The following is a 21,484-nucleotide window of genomic DNA, read 5'->3' as shown; positions in this document are numbered from 1 at the left end:
CGCGTGCGCAATGTGACATCGTGAATTTTTCCCGTGAAACCCCAGAAATTATGCTTAACATCTTATTGTTCTATCCGCTTTAGCAGTAATTTTTTGAAAGGGTATGCCGCTTCTGGCGTCGTGTTTGCCTTGCCTTAGAAGATCTTAGGTTAAATGATGCCAAGCCATCAAAGAAGTATTTTGATTATTAGCATTAAATTGGTGGTTGCGAGTACTGCCAAGTTAACACAACGATAGAATGACCACACAACACACAACGATATAATCTAAATATCGCACCAGATCATGGAACGTGGCTTTCGAAGGCAAAATAAATCTGTAATACTATGTGAATTTGACTCCATTGATGCTGTGGGTCGGTCGACGTCAGACATGAAGTACTTAGTGCTCATCGTTGTCTCCGGTTGTTTTAAAGCAACACATTGCTAGGAGACGTGGCCCTTTCTTGGATGATTGGAGATTTCATATTTAAGGAGAGCTTCTTACAGTTCTACCATATTAAAGTGCATGCACTAATGTTAAATCATTCGCTCGTTCTTCTAAGCAAACGTTTTACGTCACTGCGTTTTCATGTCTTAGTGACTCCTAACTGCTATCGCACAGGAGATATAGTGCTCGACATCTACGCTTATATCCCAGAATGGAGTTTAACGCATGTAGAATTACTCTTGATTTACCCTATGGTATGTTGATTCACGCCGTAATCGTCAATCTTGCAGTTGCGGTAAATGCGTCACGTTAGTGTTTTGTTTAGCGCGTTTCGCTGGGTAACGTTGTTGAAGGGGCTCTATGGCACAGCGTCAATATTTATTGCGCGCAAGCACTAGGACTTCCACTCCGGCGGCGAAAAGCCGTTGTGTGTCTGTGCGCACCACGATAACGAAAAGACAACAAAAGGGAAGGGCAGGCGCATTTCTTCTCGTTTCACAGATAGTTTAGCAGACCGTCGGAACAAGCAGTGTCCCAGTTTTAACTGCGCAGAAGTTTAACGAATTGCCGCGTCGTCGTCTCACATCTCGCGTTGTGGTCAAGCAGTCTCACGTCTGGCGTCGGCGTCACGCAGCTCCCACGTTTGATACACATAAGCCGAGCAGGTTGCGCGTTTCAACGCCAGCGCTTGCTTGCTCGTGAACACCAGCGTCAGCGACCGCCTAATTTGTCTGTCGGAAGCAAAGCGACAGCGAAATGCCAGCGGCTGAGCATGCGTCGATCAATCGCGACATTGTAGCTAAACGAAAGAGTTGTAGCTAAACGAAAGAGAAAAAAACGCCGGGCCTGCGCTGAAACCGCAGCACAGTCACAGCGAAAGCTGGAAGAGCGGCGTTTCTAGAGCCCGTTGTAAGATCTCTTGGGGCTACAATACAAGTACACTAGAAAGATACCCATTACGCCATAAATCACAACTTTTGTGAAGTTTGGAAGCACCTACTAAGCCATTATTCGTCATTCTGCGGAGAAGCGAGGCACCAGCTACACGTCTGTAAGGCATTATGTGCACTTTGTTGATGCGACGACTGATGACGATGAAGAATTATGGCTCAGCACTTTGTAATGGGTTGGAAGTTTTGAACGGCCCACCAGTTATGTAATTTGCATTGGGTGACGCGCGGTCGCTATTTCCCTCTCCCGTCATGCTGTATAACATACGTTGACGTGGGAGAGAGACGGGGGGGCGAAGAACTTTACTGAGACCCCGAGGAAATGGATCATGCGCTTATGGGATCCCTTGGCAACCAACACAAGTGCACTTGCAAGGAGCCCACTACGCTAGAAATCATTGTAATTTTACTGAGACCCCGAGGTAATGGATCATGCGCTTATGGGCTTCCTTGGCAACCAATACAAGTGCACTTGCGAGGAACGCACTACGCTCTAAATCGTTGCAATTTTACTGAGACCCCGAGGAAATGAATCATGCGCTTATGGGCGTCCTTGGCAACCAATACAAGTGCACTTGCGAGGAACCCACTACGCTATAAATCATTGTAATTTTTGAGAAGTACAGCAGCAGGCACTGTGCCATTTTTCGTCATTCTACGGAGAGCCGTGGTACCTGCTAAACGCATTTAGGCATTATGCGCACTTTGTTGATGCTGTGCCTGATGACGACGAAGAATTATGGCAGAGCCATTTGTAATGGGTTGGAAGCATTCAACAACCTACCTGTTGCGCAATTCGCATTGTGTGACGCCTGGTTACAGAATTCGCGTTGTGCGACGCTTTGTGCTTATTTTACTCTTCTACCACGCTATATTGCATATGCTAATGTGGTTCCTTCCCGACATGAAGCCTCTATAGGACCTTTTTGCAAAGCAGTTTCAAGCACCGGCATGGCTCAGAGGTGGAATACTGGGCTCAAACGCAGAGGGCCCAGGTTCGAACAGCGTTCCATCCTCTTTGTGTTATTTCGTTTTTTTTTCTTATTTCGAGTGATACTGGCTACGGACACCGGCGGCGGCGGCGGCGGCGGCGGCGGCGGCGGACAACTACGGCGCCAAAAACGGCCGGTGAAATGATCTCATAACAGCTGTCGCTGTAAAAGAACGAACGAAAGAAAGAACGAGAGATAGTCAGGCACGCCCACGCTATCTTCGCTTGAATTTTTTTCTTCAAATCGGAAAGCAATATTCTCCGTGACTCCATCGAGCGTCCGGCGTTACTATCCCGTGTTACGAAAATTCGCGTGAACAAGAACACGACATCACTTGATGACGTCACGTTTCGATCTGAGCCGACCTGACTCATCTCATTTCTGGACCGGCCCAGCGAGTCAAACTGTTCGCTACGTAAGACGAATCGCTGTAAGCAAAATCAAGAATCAAAGGAAGTCAATTTTAAAGAAAAAAGAAAAATGTTAGCGATTTTTGGAACTGCGGCCCCACGCTAGGACGCCATTTGTCTTGCCCAATGTGCTAAACATCTATGGTGATAAAAGAAGGAGTACATGTCAACAATGTTAACTTGTTGCGCCGAGGAATTGCGCCCATACGCTGGCGAACGCTACAAAGGAGGTGAGGGACGCCATGCCGATGCAACTCAACGCGACTGCGATATAACGGCGCTGAGCGGCGAACTACAGCAATAAGCTGAGGAACGCTAGAAGAATGAGGAAAGACGCCGTGCTAATACCGCGCGCCATCGACACTACAGGGAATGCCGCAAGCAGAACTGGCTCGGGGAATATAAATGCTGGATAATGGACGGCAATTGGAACAAGAACCTCACTACTAGTCTCTTCGTCGCCTCGTGCTGGCTGAATGCTTTGAATGAATGTGCATTGGAATGAAGGCCCACTGACTTTTTCCTAGACCCATTTTTCTTCGGTCCGCATCCAAAGCATAGTTCTGAGAGCTAAAGTTACGAAGGAGCGTCTACCGACATCAAAAGTGTGATGTGGCCCGCCATGGTGGTGTAGCGGTTATAGGCACCGTGCAGTCGAGTTCTCACGTGTGACTGCAGCGCCAGAACGCAGAGCCTAGCGGATAAAGAAAGCAACGTTGAGACGGCCCAGGGACAAAATCAAACGCGATGCGCGTCTCTCCGCCTCTGCATGAGTGTGCAGACTGTGGCCGGGCCAGAAGAGGGGGCGCGTGCGAGCGTTTCTTTTCTGCCTGCCCCTAGTGGCCAATATCAACGAACTTGAGACGGCCCCATCGAGCAACGCAGGTCCCTCTGGCTAGTGGACGGTTCCTATGGCGCAAGACAGGAAACTCGATAGTCGCGGGATCAAATCCTGGTCGCGGCGGCTGCATTTTCCATGGAGGCGAAAATATTTGAGGCCCGTGTACTTATACCCGTGTCACACGGACACTAAAAAGTCTTTTAAGCAAGAAGACTTTTTCCAAAAAAGAGTTCCGCGCGCTGTCACACGACAGAGAGCGATCTCCTTTTCAGAAGCGGCCTTTTCTGGAAACGGCGTTCGACGAACTCTTTCACGGCGGTAAAGGAGTAGCCTCGAAACCAGCGGGCGCCAGCATTTATGAAGTGGTGAAAAAAAAATTGGCAACTCATCATTTCGGTGTCACTTCGGCTCACCATAAAAATAAATTTCATTTGTTGTAAGCAGCGTAAGAAAACCATGTAAACTTTTATCTTTTGTGTACTCTCGTAAATATGGCGAACGGGTTGGGGTTATGGCCGCCCGCATAGACGCGAGTATGGTGGCTAGAGGGGGAGGTGTCAGCAACGGCGCGCCGGAGACGAAGCATTTTTTCATGACGATGCGACGGTGCGGGAGGCTTCTCGGTGCCGACAGCAGCGCCGCCGCATGGGCGCGTCCTCGGGCGCGTCTGTCGGCTCCCAGATTTCATCCGCGCGCTGGCTTAGGTTCGCGGAGGTGTTTGGCACGGACGCGAGGCGCGTTTTCCGTCCACGACTTCTTACGGCGCACACTAACCATACAACCAAATAATTTTCGAGATTAGACAAACATATCAATGAAGCTGGCCCAACAAGAGCTTTGGTAATTGCTTCGTGCTGCTGAAGTTTTGTGTGGAGTGTAACGATTGGAAAACAGTGCGCCTCAGCTTATGCAGTGGGTGGTCGTTTGCGGGGGTATTGCCCCCCGTTTCGCTGGCAACTTCTCGGAAAAGTACGCAGCGACGTTGGGGAACAAAGCTGGAACCGAATCTGGTGTTAGGGAAGGGCGACCACGGGGAATTTCTACTGTTTCACCGTTGATCACGTGTGTGTAGCTGCGAAATACCTCTCGTGGAAGTGAAGTTCACAGACAACGCTGTTCTTGTCCAGCGGCTTATCAGCTCGTGGAATGGGACGTTCCCATCCCTGGCGACGTTCATAATAGGCGGGATAACTGCGATGAGAGAGACATTAATTTCTACCTTCTTTCCTGTCTGAGACGTACACCGTAGTGGATCCATAGGCGAAACAATGTCTCTGCTGTCTCTGCTGCTTTGCCATCACGTAGCGTCAGCACATGCAAACAACAAACTCGCAGGTGAGCCGTCGGCGCGTTGTAGTGGACGCTTTTCGGCTTTCTTGCGAGCCTCGGTCGACCACATAAAGTAACTAAGGCACGCGTCCGCTGGTCCGGTGACGGCAACGGATAATCTATCGACGGGACGACACAACTTTACGACAGAAAGCGTTTTGTGTGCTGACGAGATCGGCAGCAACACTGGCGTTCGCCGCACAATTGTCTTTTTCGCTCGCGAGAAAATGCGACATGCGTTTCTGGCTCGCGAACAATGCGGCATACGCTTATCATTCGCGAAAAACGCAACATGCGTTTCTCGCTTTAGTAGACAGCGTGCCATACACGCGTTTGCTGACTAGGAAATTCACGTTTCCCGCGAAGCGTCGGTGGCTACGGCAACGCCTTTTGCCATCAGGTACCAATACGCACAAACAAAAGCCGAGCAGGCGAAGCAACAGGTCACATAACACGCGCTTTGCCGGAGAGAATCCACGAGACCACTTCGACAGACCTCGCTCTAGGCATCTCGGAGACGACGAGCGCGCCACCTGTCGGCGTCATGAAAATGTGCTGCACCGGCTTGCACGGCGCAGCCTGGCCGATGCTGACACGTCCCCCTCTAGCCACCATAACGCGAGCATGGACGCGACTGAGCGCGGAAAGGCGAACGCCGGTGTGCAATCAGCCCGTCGCAGCGTCTGCTCGCTGCGTCTGCCTCGTTTTCCAGAGAGAGATGGCATGCCACAAGACTTGCAATTGTCACTTTTTCCTCCGTACGGTCATCCATGGCGAGGCAGACAAGAGCGCTAACAAGTGGCATCTTCGGCTGACCCGCACTGGCACCGTGGCGGTGGAAGGGAAGTTACGTCAAACACCGCCCGAGTTTCGGGCCCCGCTACGGCCCAGACGAACGTGTGAGCCAGGAAACTCGAATCTGCGACAGCAGCGCCGTCTGCGAGACGCGCACAGCGGTCGAAATTCAGCAGACGACATTTTGCAACGGCGGATTTGCACTGGAATTGAGAGCGCGAACGACGTGGAAAACCAGACGATTAGAGACGCTTGCGAGACGCTGTGCGTCCAGCGTGAACTCGCCTGCTCTACACGCGCTTTTGCTGCGTCAGTTTTGCACAAACTCGACGAAGGTTGGTAGTCTCTGCATCGTCTTTGCTCTCCGGTGAAATCCCGACAGCAAAAGTAGCCTTGTGTGAGCATGGCCGGACGATTTACAGCGCACGCATGTTTTACCTCCAGTCAGGCCGTGTTCTGCTGCAGCGCCAGCTGTAAATTGCGCCTGCATTGATGGAACGTCGCAGCGTCGTCTGCCTTCGCGCGCTGAACGACGGGATTGCACCACGCTCCACCGTCGATCTCCGCGGTGGCGCGGTGGCGTGCACTCGTGTCGTGGCCGGCCCAGCCGAACATGCGGCACCGCACGCGTGGTGCCCAGACGAACGTACGGCACCGCACGAGTGCGCAGAATACGCCACGAGTGCCGCCAGCCGAAGATGCCAAAGGAAAACAGACGCCCACTGTTGCCAGAATAATACATAAAGGCCGCTAGTTGAGCAAACGATTCTTAAGATACTACTGCGCGAACCCTTTTTTTTTTCAACTGGAGTTGTTAAATTTATATGAAAAAACGCGCCATACAATAAATTTGGACATCTTCTATCCAGATACACAATTTTCGTTTCGCTGGTTCGGTTTTGAAAGGGAGAGCCACTTTTTTTGGTAGCGCATTCGGAAGGAACCTCCAAAAAGAGATCGTCGATGCCGTGTGACTGCGACGGAACACCTCTTCATAAAAAGTCTTTCAACATAGTAAAAGACCACTTACGTAAAATACATTTTGCGCGCCCGTGTGACACAGGTATTATATATAGGTACACATTAAAGAACCCCAGGTGGTCGAAATTTCCAGAGCCTTCCACTACGGCATCCCTCATAATCATATCGTGGTTTTGGGACGCTAAACAGCGGATATTATTATTATTATTATTATTATTATTATTATTATTATTACTACTACTATTATTATTATTATTATTATTATTATTATTATTATTATTATTATTATTATTATTATTATTATTATTATTATTATAAAAGTGCCAGATGAGACCCTAACCTAGAACTAAAGTTGCCAGGCGGGATTGTTGGCATGGCATATCTGGTTAGCAATCGTAGCGCAAAGAAACCTGCGCATTAGCTGAAGGGTGAAATAAATAAATTCTGACTTTCCTTGTCTGATATGTTTCTCATGCATGATTAGCGGCATAGCAATTACTGACGAACCACTGTTCTTCTCCACGTGTTAGTTGAAGCTGTGTGCGAAAATCTGTGTAAAAACCACGTGGTGCCCGATAACAAAACACTACATTTTGGAAGTGTAGCGCTGTTTGTGTGTCTGTTGCCTTCTTGTGTCCTGTTTCTTTACGCTACCATCGTTATCTAAATCAAATGTAACGTAACATATGGAATGCTTACAACATTCTCTGGTGCAGTCTGGTGGCTTCTGTGTCTATGCAGTCGTTACTGTGTTTATTCGTAATAAACCAGCATGGGCTAGTTTTGGTAAATTGTTGGTTAACGTTGGCTAATAGTAAGTAGTGCTGGCTAGTTGCGTCCTAATATGGCTGCCAGGGCTGGGCAAAAATACTTTGAAATTGTATCGCGATACGATACAAGATACTCGGGCAAGAAGTATTTGAGATACAGATACAAGATACTAGCGCAATAATTGCATCCGATACGATGCTTCACAATTGTATCTTAAGATACTTCGATACATTTGAAAATTTGCTATTATAGATCGATATTCCGAAACAACTTATTCGGATTTATTTGGCTGTCTAGCACGACAGCTCTTTACACGCTGCGCTGTCAGTGGTTTTTGCTTGACACTTTTGTAATAGATAAGTGTCGCTGCTCTAGTTGGTGATCAGCTAGCGGGTTGCCATCCCTATTTGCAAGAACACCATTAAGAAGCCTCCGCACGATGTCGCGATTGCCACTATGCAGTATTACCTTGTCCATAAGCGTATTACCGTTTTCGCAATACCGCATCACCCAACAGTTGTAGAGCAGCAACGCTGGTAGCGATATTTGTTGTGATGCATTGTGTGAAGACGATAACTACAGAGTCAGCGATCAAAATTCATTGAGGACATAAAACAACGGGTTTTGATATTCTACTTATCAGCTGGCGTAAAGCGTTCGTTAGCAACATATTCGCTAACATGCAATCTTGTACCATTTCTTCCCCGAGAAGAGTTATGCCCCCTAGAAACGTCTCAGACGTATAATATACCGACAAAAGCGTCGCAGAATATCACTGCTATTCACACTATTGCCACTTCTAGCACTGCTAGCTGCTGATTTTTAAAACTAAAAAAACCACAAAAAGATTACCGTGACCTCAACAAAGAAAATGAATATAAGCGAAATAGCAGGGCGGTTCCGTAATAAACAATCAAAGCGAAAAATTACACCATTTCCCGCTAAAGGGGACCATGAGGCGATGCGAAGCCGGAGCACTTGCACGATCGCGTTCCGTTGGGTTCTTTGGGCATACTACCGACCTCGCGTCGTGGAACGCGAAGAGGAACGCTATGCGCATCTTGTCTCGCCTCTAGCCTGGCCGTTAATTCTCGCAGGGTGAGCGGGGAACGCAGTCGGCAGGCGTGCGAGAGGGGGGTAGCGTAGGAGTGGAGAGAGAGGGGGAGGGCACGCGCATGCGCTGGTGCTCATCGCGGCGTTGCGCAGGAGAGAATTTCGGCATGTCTAGCCCGCGTTTCAGAGGCAGCGTGGAAAGGGGGAGGGGAGAGGGGGAAGTGGAGAGAGGGAGGGGGAGAGGGGAAGTGGAAAGGGAGAAATGGGAGAGGGAAAGTGCAGAGGGCGAAAGGGGAGAGGGGGAGTGGTGAGGGGGGAGTGGAGAGGGTATGCGCATGCGCAGTAAGGGTGGTCACGCCGCACACCACCTCTACCGGATTGAATTCCGCCATAAGATACTTCGCATCTAAAACTATACGCGTTTACGTAAGCAGAACCAAATATTTAAAAAAGAAGTGATAACCGCGCCTGAATGTAACCGATGGGACATGGTCTACCGTCATGTGGCGCTCGTTGTGATATATTTATATTGCGCTAAATTCGTAAATTTACTAAGGGCAAATATGAAACATTTTCAATATTTCCTTTAGGGCCAAGTGCGCTTCGACACGCAATAGAGCGCATTTAAAAACGACCGATAAAGCTTTTTTGGCGACGTACATGCTGCGTGGTGAAAGCACGGATGAAAGAAAAAAAGTTAGGAGGGAGCGCGCCTAGTTTCCACAAGCCAAGCTCCTCTGAAGCCGCTCCCTCGTCGTTTCTCCTTTCCCTCTTGGTCTTCAGTGCGTTGCCTACTGGGAATTGAGCCTTGCTTGGTTCTCGGTAGGTTCTAATTGACACCGGGTTAGAAGCACGTTGACAAGCGTCGGCCGTCTGCCGCGGGGAGCTTGGTGCGTCGAGGTCAATGTGCATTGATTTCGGTCGCTCGTTCCCTAGACGCTGCTTGTCGTACTTATTGATCCTGCCGATTTGTAAGGGCTTTTGTATCCTCACTTTTAAAAGGGGGCATAAAATACTTCACACGCGCGCACGGGATCAACGCGCGTAACGAATAGCTTTTCTCCCCCTCCTAGTGGTTTCAAACTCCCACGTGCGACGCTCGTGCACCTCAACACACAACACCTCATGGTATGTGCATTCCGGGGCGCTTCTTGCCTGCTCGATGATTCCTGCGAGAACGGTGTGGCTGGTTGTGGCAAATAGAGATGACCACAGGCGAATTAGCGTCCAATGCGCCACGGACGCACTCGCGAAATAATACAAATCGGGAGCCCGCACGTATATATTGCGTCCCGCGATGCCTCCACGGAGGAACGGGAAAAAGATACGACGCAGCCATTGACGCTGCCATGGAAGAAAATGCATGGGTTAATGGCCTCAGAGACGCGCTACGCGTAAAACTCACCGCTTCCGTATCACGTGGGGGCATAGAGTTTCCTACAATACTTACTAGAGGGAACTCTGGCGCTAGTGTGTGTGGGAGCTGCAACGCATGACGCTTCAGCCAGCATGGGAATGATGGGTAGTACACAAATTTGTCTAAACTTCGTTCTTTCGGCTCCGTTTGGCTCCGCGTCGGCTGCATACGCTTTGTCGCAAAACAAAGTTCAACAAATGTCAGCAGTTCCACTTCACCACTTTAACTTCTTTAGGTTCACCAGATCAAACCTGGTCACGAAGTTCACAACGGTCTATTCTTTTATCCGAAACAAACGCCAAAACACAGCAATAAACAAAGCCACAAGTACGTTTGAAGCCGCAAGCACGAAGACTAGGCAAATTTGGGTACTACCCATCATTCCCATGGTAGCTGGACGATCGCAACGCCAGAGTGCCCTCTAGTTAATTTTAGGAAACTCTATGCGTGGGGGTGCTCATTTCACAGCATGCCCGTGTTTCATTTTTTTTAGGCTGGGCTTCAAAAATGTCACGTGACGCTCCCGCCCAGTTTTATTTATTCCTCCATGAGTGAATGAAGTCGAACCACGTGACCGCGCTCATGCGCTACCGTACGGCAGTGCTTTCAAACGTGCTTCCACCGAAACAACCGGCGCGCGAACCCTGAGCCTCTCGCTTCTCAGGGACGATGGCGTTTACTTGCCGGGTGCGGCAGTTAGAAATGCGGACGCACGGTGTAGCCGATGCTTAGAGCAACGGCCGCTCATTTTGCCGCGGTCCACTCGCCGGTCGTTGCACTCGATGCACGTTTGAGAGCGCTGCGGTACGGTATAGCGCACAAAAGAGTGTTTACATTTCTCCGGCTTTCTTTAAACGCCGGGAAAAGCCACTACGTAGCATGTACAGTGGGGATGCAAAGAAATTTGAAGAGCGCTGCACGTTGTTTTCCTCACGCTGCGACCTTGGTGACAATAAAAAGAGGCTGGAATGGTTCTTGATTGTATAATGAAAAACTCTATTGGCTTTTTATTACCATCCAGGCTACAATCGCTTCAAAAGAAATGCAAGACATTGAAGAATGTAGATGCCGCACTGATCGCGTTTCTTTCCATCCCCCCTGTACGTTTCCACAAAAAGTTGGATCGGTCGTTTTGGAATGCCCTCTACAAAGTGACGAAACGAACATGGCCCGAAAGTGAATATTATACTTGTTGCATAATTCCTCTTAGTGAATTAACAAATTAAGCGATATATAAATATACGACGTGGTTTACCACATGACGATAAACCATACCGTTTGTTTTATTCAGTTAAGGTTAACCACATCTTTGTCAAGATTTGGTTCCAGTTGCGCGAAGAGCCCTGTATAAACACGATACAGGCGGTATGACAAAGGTATGACAACGGAACATGATGTATCGTGCACTTAGATCTTAAGGCGAGACAAGCGAAAACACAGTGCCTATGGAAAATAGCATGAAACGGCTCGTGGGGATGTTCATGAGAAAAACGGAGTACTTGGTATTATGTTTCTCAAATCCCCTTTCTAGCATCTTTTGATATTTTTTAAATAATTTTATTTATTATAATGCAAACTCCATTTCGCTATTTTTACTAAATAGTAAGCAGAATTTTTGTTACGGTATACTCTCGGCACGCTCAGAGTATTCTACCTTTGTCCTCATGATCCCCTTTACATGACAGTAAACTCACATGGAATTAGTCTTCGAGGGTTGCACATGAGATAACGCTCGCCCTATGGTGCCTACCAAGCAGCCGAACCAACCGGACCAATCGTCAACGCCACCTGTCCGCTTTGATGCATCTCTGTATGCCAACTGGACTCCGCCGCAGAGAGGCCACACTGCTTTATCGCTTATGGCTAGGCGTAGCATTTACGAAGTCCTATTCCTTTCGGATTACAATGGCCGACAACGCTCTTTGCGATGCCTGTCGTTGCGAGGAGACGCTACACCACGTCCTGTGCGACTGTCCGGCATATAATGTTCAGAGACAGTCACTGGCGTCCGTTGTAGCGCGCCTTGACAGTAGACAAATGTCTGTTGAAACAGTTCTTGCATGCCGTCAACAGAAGACATCACAGCTGAAGGCGACGAAGGCACTGCTGCGGTTTTTAAGAAAGTCGAACTTGGACAAGCGGCTGTGACAGAAATGTCGCGTACCACACAAAAGTGACCGACTAATTCTGTGTGTGCAGTGTCATGTGCTATCTTTCTATCTTTCCACCCTGTCCCCATGTGTAGGGTAGCGAACGGGTTGTCCTATACTGGTTAGCCTCCCTGCCTTTCCTTCTCTATTATTTCTTCTCCTTCTTCTCGCATGGAATTTATGTATGTGAATTGTAACAATGACGCAGGCAGTTCAAAAAACAAGAATAAAGCAGAGAAGGAATTTAGGAAAAGGTTACAAAAGACAGTAAACAGATGGGCAAAAACTATACAGAAGCCCAGGTAATGCAAACGGAGGACAACAAATAGAGCACCGTGCTAACGCTCAATTTATCATTAAAAGAACTTCTTGAACAATTCAGCAGGAAGAACAAAGATGCAATACGCCAAAATATCTTCTGTTACGTAAATGCTCGTTCTACAGCATATGGCATCGGCAACGGGGGTGCTACGATTGTTATTATCTCATTTGTATATAAGTGCATCCCGTCGTATGTAAGTAAAGCTTACATCCATGAGATGTCACTAATCACTTGTGTGAAAGCAACTAGACGCAAATAAGTAACTCCATTCTTGCATTCTTGAGGCTGCAAACGAAGCACAACGCGAGAAAAACTTCGATAACGACACTATAGCGGCGTCAGTATTTGAGCGGAAGACGCCGCACGCATTGGAGCACGCAACACAGTGCTGTGGCCACGAACAAATGCCATAACGCTGACACAAATAAAAAGAAAGTAAACATTGAGAAACAAAAGGTCGGACGCGCGTAGACCTTCACGCGCTAATTTTTGTCGAGATGGCGCGAGTGCTATCACGTGACTCTGCTCCACCAATGGAGACGCGTAGACCTAATAGCGTGTGCTCGCTAAAGCACTGTGGCGGAAAAATAAATGAATGTCACTCTCGCCTAGTTTTATTCTTGTGGCTTAGTGGTAGCAGTATCAGCTTGAGAAGTGGAGTTCAACCGGCGTTTATTGTTTGGCTTGGTGGGGTATCTATAGAAGTATCTTGTAGCTTAAGATACTCGATACATTATTGAATGCATCGGAAATACAGATACAGATACTCGTTTTGCGGGACGTATCGCGATACAGATACAAGATTCCCAAAGGGTACCTAAGATAGTATCTAAGATACAAGTATATTCGATACTGCCCATCACTGATGTTTGCTGATGCCTAGTGGTGTCCACCATAGAGTTAATATACTGACTCTAGAGGAAAAGCTCCAAATAGGGGCCATGCATTGAAACCTATAACCGCATGGGTTCCGCCATGATGGAACAAAACGATCGTTGCCAGCGTTGCCAGACCCTGAGACGCCCCCTATATTTGACGGTAGTAATCAGTTTTAATCTACCAACCTAAGCCAGCTACGGGCTGTTCAGAGAACATCAGATGTGTTTTGATGCGTGAAGCCGTGTGTGTACGGTTGTCTGTGCAGCTGGTCCGGTTGATAACAGTTCAAATTTCCACCTGTTTGTGCATGGTTTTTACTAGGCACTCCCTACCAAAGTTTCTCCGTTCGCTGGCACAAAGGTCACTCGACAGATTCGCAGCTCGAAGCAAAGTTCGTATGCCGTGGTCGCGCGCTGATTCGACTTGCCATGGCGAGACACCTGTATCCACGTTCTTTTTCAGCTCATTGCTGCCGTACTTCAGCGCAGAGAGCCGTAAAGCAGAAAAATGTCGATTGCAGCATGCAGCGGCGAATGTGAGCGAGACATCTCCCGAAAGCTTCAATCGAAGCCAAAGTTACACGGCCCACGAAGCTTTATCGTCGTTAAATAGTATTTAAAAATCACAGCATATCCACGGAGTGAATGATGATGAGTGGGCGAAGCTGCGGAGGTTCATCGGTAAACCGTGAATCTTCCGTGAATTCTGCCCAGTACATCATCACCGACGTGAGATCGGGCGCGTTTATACTAAAGGTTCGATGAGTTATGACGACTTGCAGCTCACTTTAATTTTACATGTACGCTGTGAATTTTCATTGTTTAGAAAACCATTGCTTTAGAAAACATCTGACGTCTTTGGTTAAGCAGCTGGCGTCTTATCGTTTTGCTTTAGAAACATCTGGCGTTCTTTCGTTTTGCTTTTAGAAAACATTGGCGTCTTTCGTTGCTTTATTTCATCGATCAACGGCGTTTTGAACAAAATTTTTATTGTTTAATTACGCACAGGAGAAATCTCACCAGGCACTACCTTGGAGGTAAACAATGGCTGCTAATGGGAATGAGAGACAGAAGAAGTCGGCTTTTAGCTAACACTTACACTTCTACTTCTACTAACGTTTCCTACTGGAACATGCCAATGGCTGCTAATGGGGAATGAGAGACAGAAGAATTCGGCTTTTAGTTAACGCGCACGCTGCGAATTTTTTATTGTTCAACAACGCACAGGAAAAATCTCCCACCGGCACCACCTTGGAGGTCAAGATCTGGTACTAGCGTTACGACTGGTTACGCACTACTACCACTACTACGACTACGAGGGACGAACGGGTGCCGCCTTAAGGAGCTTCGCCCCTAAAAAATCGGTTGCGACTAGTTCGTACGTAAGTTTCAGGGCTTGTCTCATCTCTTCTTTTCCGTCCGTCCTGGTTTGCACTGATGCACTGAAGTTTCCAGCTCGAAAGAAAAAAGGGCTGGTCACATGAAGTCGAGTGGTATGCGGCGACAGAAAACGCACACAACGGGACACTATGACAACTACGAGATACACGACGCGAACGAAGTTTCAGGGGCTTTAACACGACGCGCAAACCGGCGCAATTGGCCGCAAGCAGTGCCAAGCACAGACTCGCGTACTCGCGAGTATTGATATGGTGGTGCCATCTAGTTAACCAGCCTGCAAACGCTCCTTTCCGCGCGCAGTAAATTGCATAAATAGCCGTCGTATTCTTTCGTAGAAGTATTCAAAATAAACACAAAACAATATCCGCAAGTTTTTAATTGTGCAGATGCTTCTTTAGGATTGATATGTGATGGCAAGAATGACAACGTTCCAAGATGTCAGCGTTCTTGTGGTTATAGGTCTCGCGGCCGAGCTTTTCCTCTACAGTCAGTATTTTAACTTTATGGTGTCCACAATTCCACGCTCCACACTCCCCCCCCCCCCCTCTACCCCCATCGTCACAGGACGGTTTTCCACACAAGCTGTGATTTTGTTATTCACAGCTGCTTTATACAAGGAAGACGCACTACACATTTTCTCGCTATTCATGAATGTGCCAAAGATAATTTCAACGACATCTTAAGCTGAGATTCGTACTTTTTACATTGTGTTTAAGGGATACGAAGTAAGCGACAGATAAACCATTACTTATTCTGAAATTCTTAGATAACTCCTTTTTTGATGAATTACGCAGCTAGAATCTAAAGATCTCACCGGAGCAAGCACGGTGGCTTTTGAAGGTGACGTATTTTGCAGCGCAGTCGTACGTTTGGGTACATCTGCAAGCAATAGTGTTCAGAGGATTCCTTGTTGATAGCTGGTACGGGACGGCTGAAGTGGCCTCCCACAGAAGCTCGTAAGTTCGAGCCCCGTTAATATAGAAAGGAGAAAAATTTGCACGTGTTACCTGGTCCCAACAAGCATGTGTATTGTTTAATGACATCAAAGCCTCATTATTTCGGTCAGACTTGGCCGCAACCCGGTTGATTCACACAATCATCGGGGCGTGGTAAGCACGAAGCGTCGCAAATTTGCGACGCAGAAGATGGAAAACGTCGTTCGCGAACCAAAACAGCGGCGGCCTTCAGAATAGCGTGGTCGCCATTCACAATCTTACCACAGCCGTGCCGGCCGTGCTTTTGGCGATCAAGGCTTCATACCTGCATTCGTTTGGTTTCGCTTTCATTTTTACTCTCGCCTCGTTTATTTTCCGTGTTTACTCGGCGCATGCGAACGGCGCGGATGTTATCTCTGATTGCGTCGATAACGGTGGGGTCAAAGCGGCGACAAACAGTACTTTCGTGTTCGTCGTGCGTCCTCTGAACTTCGTAGGCACCACCGAGAATTATGCATTAGCGAGCCCGGTTTATTCTGCAGCAGATCTGGTCCTCAGCAGTTTCGTTTGGCTCTGTACGCAGGCCGCGCTTGCCTTCAGAACGCCATGGGCCCTATTATCGTGTTTTAGTGTTTTTAGTGACCACGGTTTCGTGCACAGCGAATGCGGCACTCAGTAACATCGTTTTGACTTCGAGCAGTGCGCGCGCAATGTCACCAAACGCATACATGGGAAAACTGTTGAAGAGATCCAACCGCGGTGCGCATGTTTGCATAAAAGCCTTTGCTACACTTTGATTGACGAATGATTAGCTGCCGGTCATATTTCCAGTGTCAAAATTATTGCCACGTGCGCGATGGTGTTGGTGGTGGCGGTGCTTCATAAGGGGTGCAGAGTACGTTTCCACTTAAGACACGGGGTCATGAGCCGTTGTCACATTGTGAACGAAGTCCCGAATGACGGGAATTGCGGCTTTTATCACGCTTGTGTGAAAATAAGGTAGTGCACTTACGTATTCGCCAAGAAAATGGAAATGCATTGACGTAACAGACACTTTCGATAATTTGGCATTCGCTTAGTATGGATATTTTTTCCGGTTCGGTGAAAGCCGAATTAAGGAGCTCTTACTGTAGTACTTCAAATGTTTCATCTTTTCTTCTAAACACACGCAGATTCCAGTGGAGGCAGTTTCTACAACCTGAGTCTTCAGTCAATTTTTGTAAACGCAAACGAATATTTTGCAGGCATGGCTTAGTGCTGACTTGTAGTATTGTATATATAGTGGTATAAATCGATAAACTTTTGCGATCACCACCAATAATGTTTCAATTCTTAAAGCGCAACAAGGGGCACAACGATCGCTTTGGCGTCACACGCTAAAGACTGCGGTCTGATAAGCTGCACTCCCCGCAGGGGCGTCTGCGCAAGCACGTGTTTGATGATTGGCGTCACCGCGGACCCGAGCCATTGGGGGGGGGGGAGGAGGTTTCGACCCTTCCCACGCATCGGCCAGCGTGGCTTAGCAGTGTCCGGGGCAAATGAAATCTCGGGGATTTAGTCGACGCTGGCTGATTGGACCATTAAGGCTCCGCAGCAGATGCAACAGACCCCTTTGGCCGCGGCATCAGGGAGACGGCACCCCTGGGCTGACCCTCCCGGGGGAAATCTGCAGTCCCCTTTTCATATATCCCTCTCCCTGCATCTTCGTCTTCCTCTCTCACTTTAAGTCTTTCCTGTCTATTCCTCTCTCCCATTATTGCGATAGAAATTGTGCGAACACTCCCGGCAGATTCTTGCCGTCGCCATCACCGTCATGTCCCCGATATGTATATGTATGTATATCTATAAAAAGTAACAATAACAAATAAAGCAGAAGAAAAAATCTCGAAGCTCCGAAGAGGGGATTTGAACCAGCGACCCCTTATTTCCCAGCGCGCAGCGTTAGGCAACTCAACCACGCGCCATGTAAGCTCCGGAGAAATAACGGAAACTTTATATACACCATTTACCGCTGGTGGCACGCATGTCTCAAAGGAGATTGGACGTGTTTTTAGATGCGAAGCAGCTTTTGCTCGGGGCTGTGTTCGTCCTTCCATTGTAGCCCATGCGTTCTCTCATTGCGCATGCGCCAACTCTCCCCCTCTTCCTCCGGCGCAGGTTGTGTGAGCGCTGCCCTCCGCTTCTTCTCTCCCGCTTTCCTCTGCCCTTTTCTCTCTCCGGCGCAGCTGTGTGCTCGTATATAATGCGGGGAGCGCTCGCTCAGTTCCACTCTCCTTCGCAACGGCGCCGTTTTCAAAATACACAATTTCCCACTAAAGGGAACCATGTGTGCTGGCACGCGCTAGCGCGTTTGGGCCAGCGTAAGGGGCTGGGTAAGACGCTGTGGCCTGTCTCCCGTACACTCTCTCAGGAATCATGTGATGGCGTCACGGAACAAAATTCAGCAGACGCGCCATGAACCCACGTGCTCCGCCGTGGCGTGGCGATGACCCCGCGTGGCGTGCTCCAACAACATTTCGGGACGAGTAACAGCAACAGCAACTATTAGCCGCCAGATCGACCGGAGTCGCCGCCTGGCGGCTACTGGCTGAAGCGCACCTAGTGTGGATTGCTCCATGCGTCGTCTGCTAGCCGCGTTGTGTTTGCATGTGTGCGTATGTCATGCAGGGCCTCAAAACGCGGTTTGTTCCGTTGCGTTGGTGCAACTTTAACCGCTCGTACGTATGCGTAACACGATGTAAAGAAGCATTTGGCATTGATTGGCTCTATATGTACTGTAATAAGATCAGTGAGGGCACTTGTCGAGAGTGCTGTGTGTGGTTGTCGTACCGTCCGTTCACGAAAGTCATATCAATGTAGGTGCCGCTCTGTGGTTTAAGCGCATTGCAAAGTGCACTTGGCATTGTCCTAAAGATGAGAAGTATTAAATATCATGTGAATATAGCCTTTTAGCGGCTCGGTGGTTAAAAAAAAGGCTCTCATGCACTTGCGCGTTGTGGTTAGGTGTATAACTTCGGGACTGTCGTTTAGAGGTTACGCGACGAGCGTTAGTTGTGTACGGTCCTGGTCCCACTGCAGAGAAATATTTCTGTCAAGTCACGTCTAACACCTCGGTACTTAAATTGTCCACTAAATAGAACAGAAAATGGAATGACACAAAAATCGCGAAACTGAGTTGCCTTGCGCAATTATACCTTGGGGCGAAATGTATACAAAGACACCCGTGTATTTGCGAGGTAGCTTATGGCTGTCAAATTTGCGCTTTGGCAAGTTCAGTGTCGGAAGTGCGTCAGGCCTCAATCTCTGCCGCGAAAACCCTTAAAAAGAGAGCGAGCAAGAAAAATATATTCATCAAGATCAGCAGTGGTGCTAAACTCGCTCGCGCATTTTCATCGCTTACGTGGCATGTGAGGGCTCATAAAACGATACCCTTTACTATGCACCAGATCATGCATACACACTTGCCGCGTTTCGGTGCACGTACTTGCGCTGAGGAACACTGAGAACTGTTCTCGCGGCCGTGTGAACACAATGGAACATGCGCGAACTACAAAAGGGCTCGGGGACTCTCGTCTAAACACTCATAGCCAAGCGCGAACAAACTTTGCATTCACAGTGCAGACGGTACATGAATGACAAAGAATAAATTCCATGAATTAATTTTCTTCTTTCTCGATTGATTCTCGCTTAATTTTCCTGCGGAAGTGTAGGAAAATCAAAGCACAGGGAAGCTTCCCCGAGCGCTCGCTTACTGCGACCGTCTTCACGCTCGTAGTGCACATCAGCAACAAGCATATAAATGCACACATTAGCGAAGTTATCGCTGACTACTCACCATTCTTTCTCGTCTGCGAATGCGAATGCACCGTCATCGAAGTACTTGCTGCACACCATCGCGTACTTGGAAGGCGCCTTGCCGTCACGAAGCCTAACGAGCCACAGTCGGCGACGTTCCGCGTCGGTGGGATAAAAATGGAAGCTTATCCCTGGCTCTGTGCAGTATGTGCGGCATTGTGGCACCGAACAAAACCTAACCATCGATAACCAATAGCTTTCTGTGGGTACGGAACACAAAATCACGATGTGAAAACAGAAGCCCCGTGCACTTCTACAAACACTACACGAAACCAGTATCCACACTAGCGGGGTGACGGTGCTGCCACCTATAGGACGATCTCGCCGCGAATAGCGGTGTTGCACGAACGCAGCCATGTATCAACTAACGAACGCTTGGAAGCGCTACATACGTGTGACAGCGCCTCCCTCTGGTTTACGGTAACTGTGGTTACGTCCGCTAACTGCAGTTGGGTATAACAGCGGTTACGCTTACCCGTGTGACAAGGGTATTAAACAGGTACGATTTCCCAACAATTCTTGGTGCCATAGGCGCTCTGCTATGGACAGCAGCCATCTCGAGGAGACAAAGCCGCATGTAGACCGCCAATGTAGCCAAATCTGCAAAGGCACACCCAGCTTGAGTCATCCTGAAAAGCCACCGTGCTCGATCTGGTTATACTGCAGAATTCTTGTGCCTTTCCAAATAAGTTTCTTCATCACCTGCATAATAAAAAGTACTGCGCAAAACTGCATTACATCCCCTTTTCATCATTTAATGAAACGACTAAAAGGTAACGAAACTCTATGGAATGTTGGCGCTTAAATGCCGGCTACCAATTCCTCGCCAAGCAAAGGACAGGTTCAACCAAAAGAACCGCTAATCGGAATCATATAGCCATGGCAATGAATAAATTACTATGACTATATTGATTGATTGATTCCTTCATTCTTGAATGAATGAATGAATGAAAATCCGGCTGATCCCACGTATCCTGTGAATCAATCTCAAGCGAAGCAGTCATGCAGTAGCGGCCTATGCCAGATTTTTCGGTTTCAGCGGAGCATTTCAGGGCAGAGCCATATATATCCTTCGGAAGTGTTTGGCGATCCCGTGCCCCGCCCCAGCGCCACCCCCTTTTCGTGACCTAAACTCTCTCTCCTTGGTGGTGGTGGCGCGCGCCCATTTAGGCGATTGCTGAGCAGCGCATGTAGGTTGTGTAGGTGTTGTGCGATCTTCATATGTAAAAACAGCAGAAACGAAACGAAACACAAGGAAGACACGGGACAGAGCGCTGTCCAGTGTCTTCCCAGCACTCTGTTTCGTGTCTTCCTAGTTTCTTGTTATATTTGCGATGTTTTACCTACGAACTATGCAGCACCAACTAGCCTGCCAGCAAATGTTATTGAAGAACTTGTGCGAAGCCGCGTATGGTATCGCGCGCGTATTCATGGCGACTGCTCCTCGCATTCACACGTGAACTTGTTGCGTGTGATGGGCTGTTGTGGCGCAGTTGGCTGCTCAAACAGAAGCGCGAAGGGTTTCTGCCTTTTAAAGCTTCGCAAGGAAAAGACGCTGCAAATAGACGCCGACCGAGCGATCCGAGATATGCAAGGCACGTACTTGAATATTTCGCTTGAATATTGCTGGTATTGTATAATGAAACAGGGTACCATTAACACAAACTTATTTTTCGCTGTGTAATGTCACCCTTTCAGGCGCACCAACTTTAAAAATCGTTGTGACATGCTGAAAAAAGGAGTTGTATGGTAAGTGTTTCGAACGCTTTGGGCAGATTGAAATTTTGCAGCGATCGCTGTATAAGTATAAAGCGTGATGCGTTGCGTTTACGTAATTTATCGCGGATTCTGCACACGATCTTGGGATGTTACCGCGATGTTGTGAGGGGCAGATTTCTTTTGATATGGAAGGTTAGTGCCCCCCTGCGTCAGCCGCGACGGTTACCTGGCAAGTGTCGTTTGTTATGTGGTCTGT

Source organism: Rhipicephalus sanguineus, chromosome 7 (assembly GCF_013339695.2).
Source record: "Rhipicephalus sanguineus isolate Rsan-2018 chromosome 7, BIME_Rsan_1.4, whole genome shotgun sequence".
Lineage (NCBI taxonomy): Eukaryota > Metazoa > Arthropoda > Arachnida > Ixodida > Ixodidae > Rhipicephalus > Rhipicephalus sanguineus.
The sequence above is the reverse complement of the archived record's forward strand: the minus strand, read 5'-3'. Positions refer to the sequence as shown.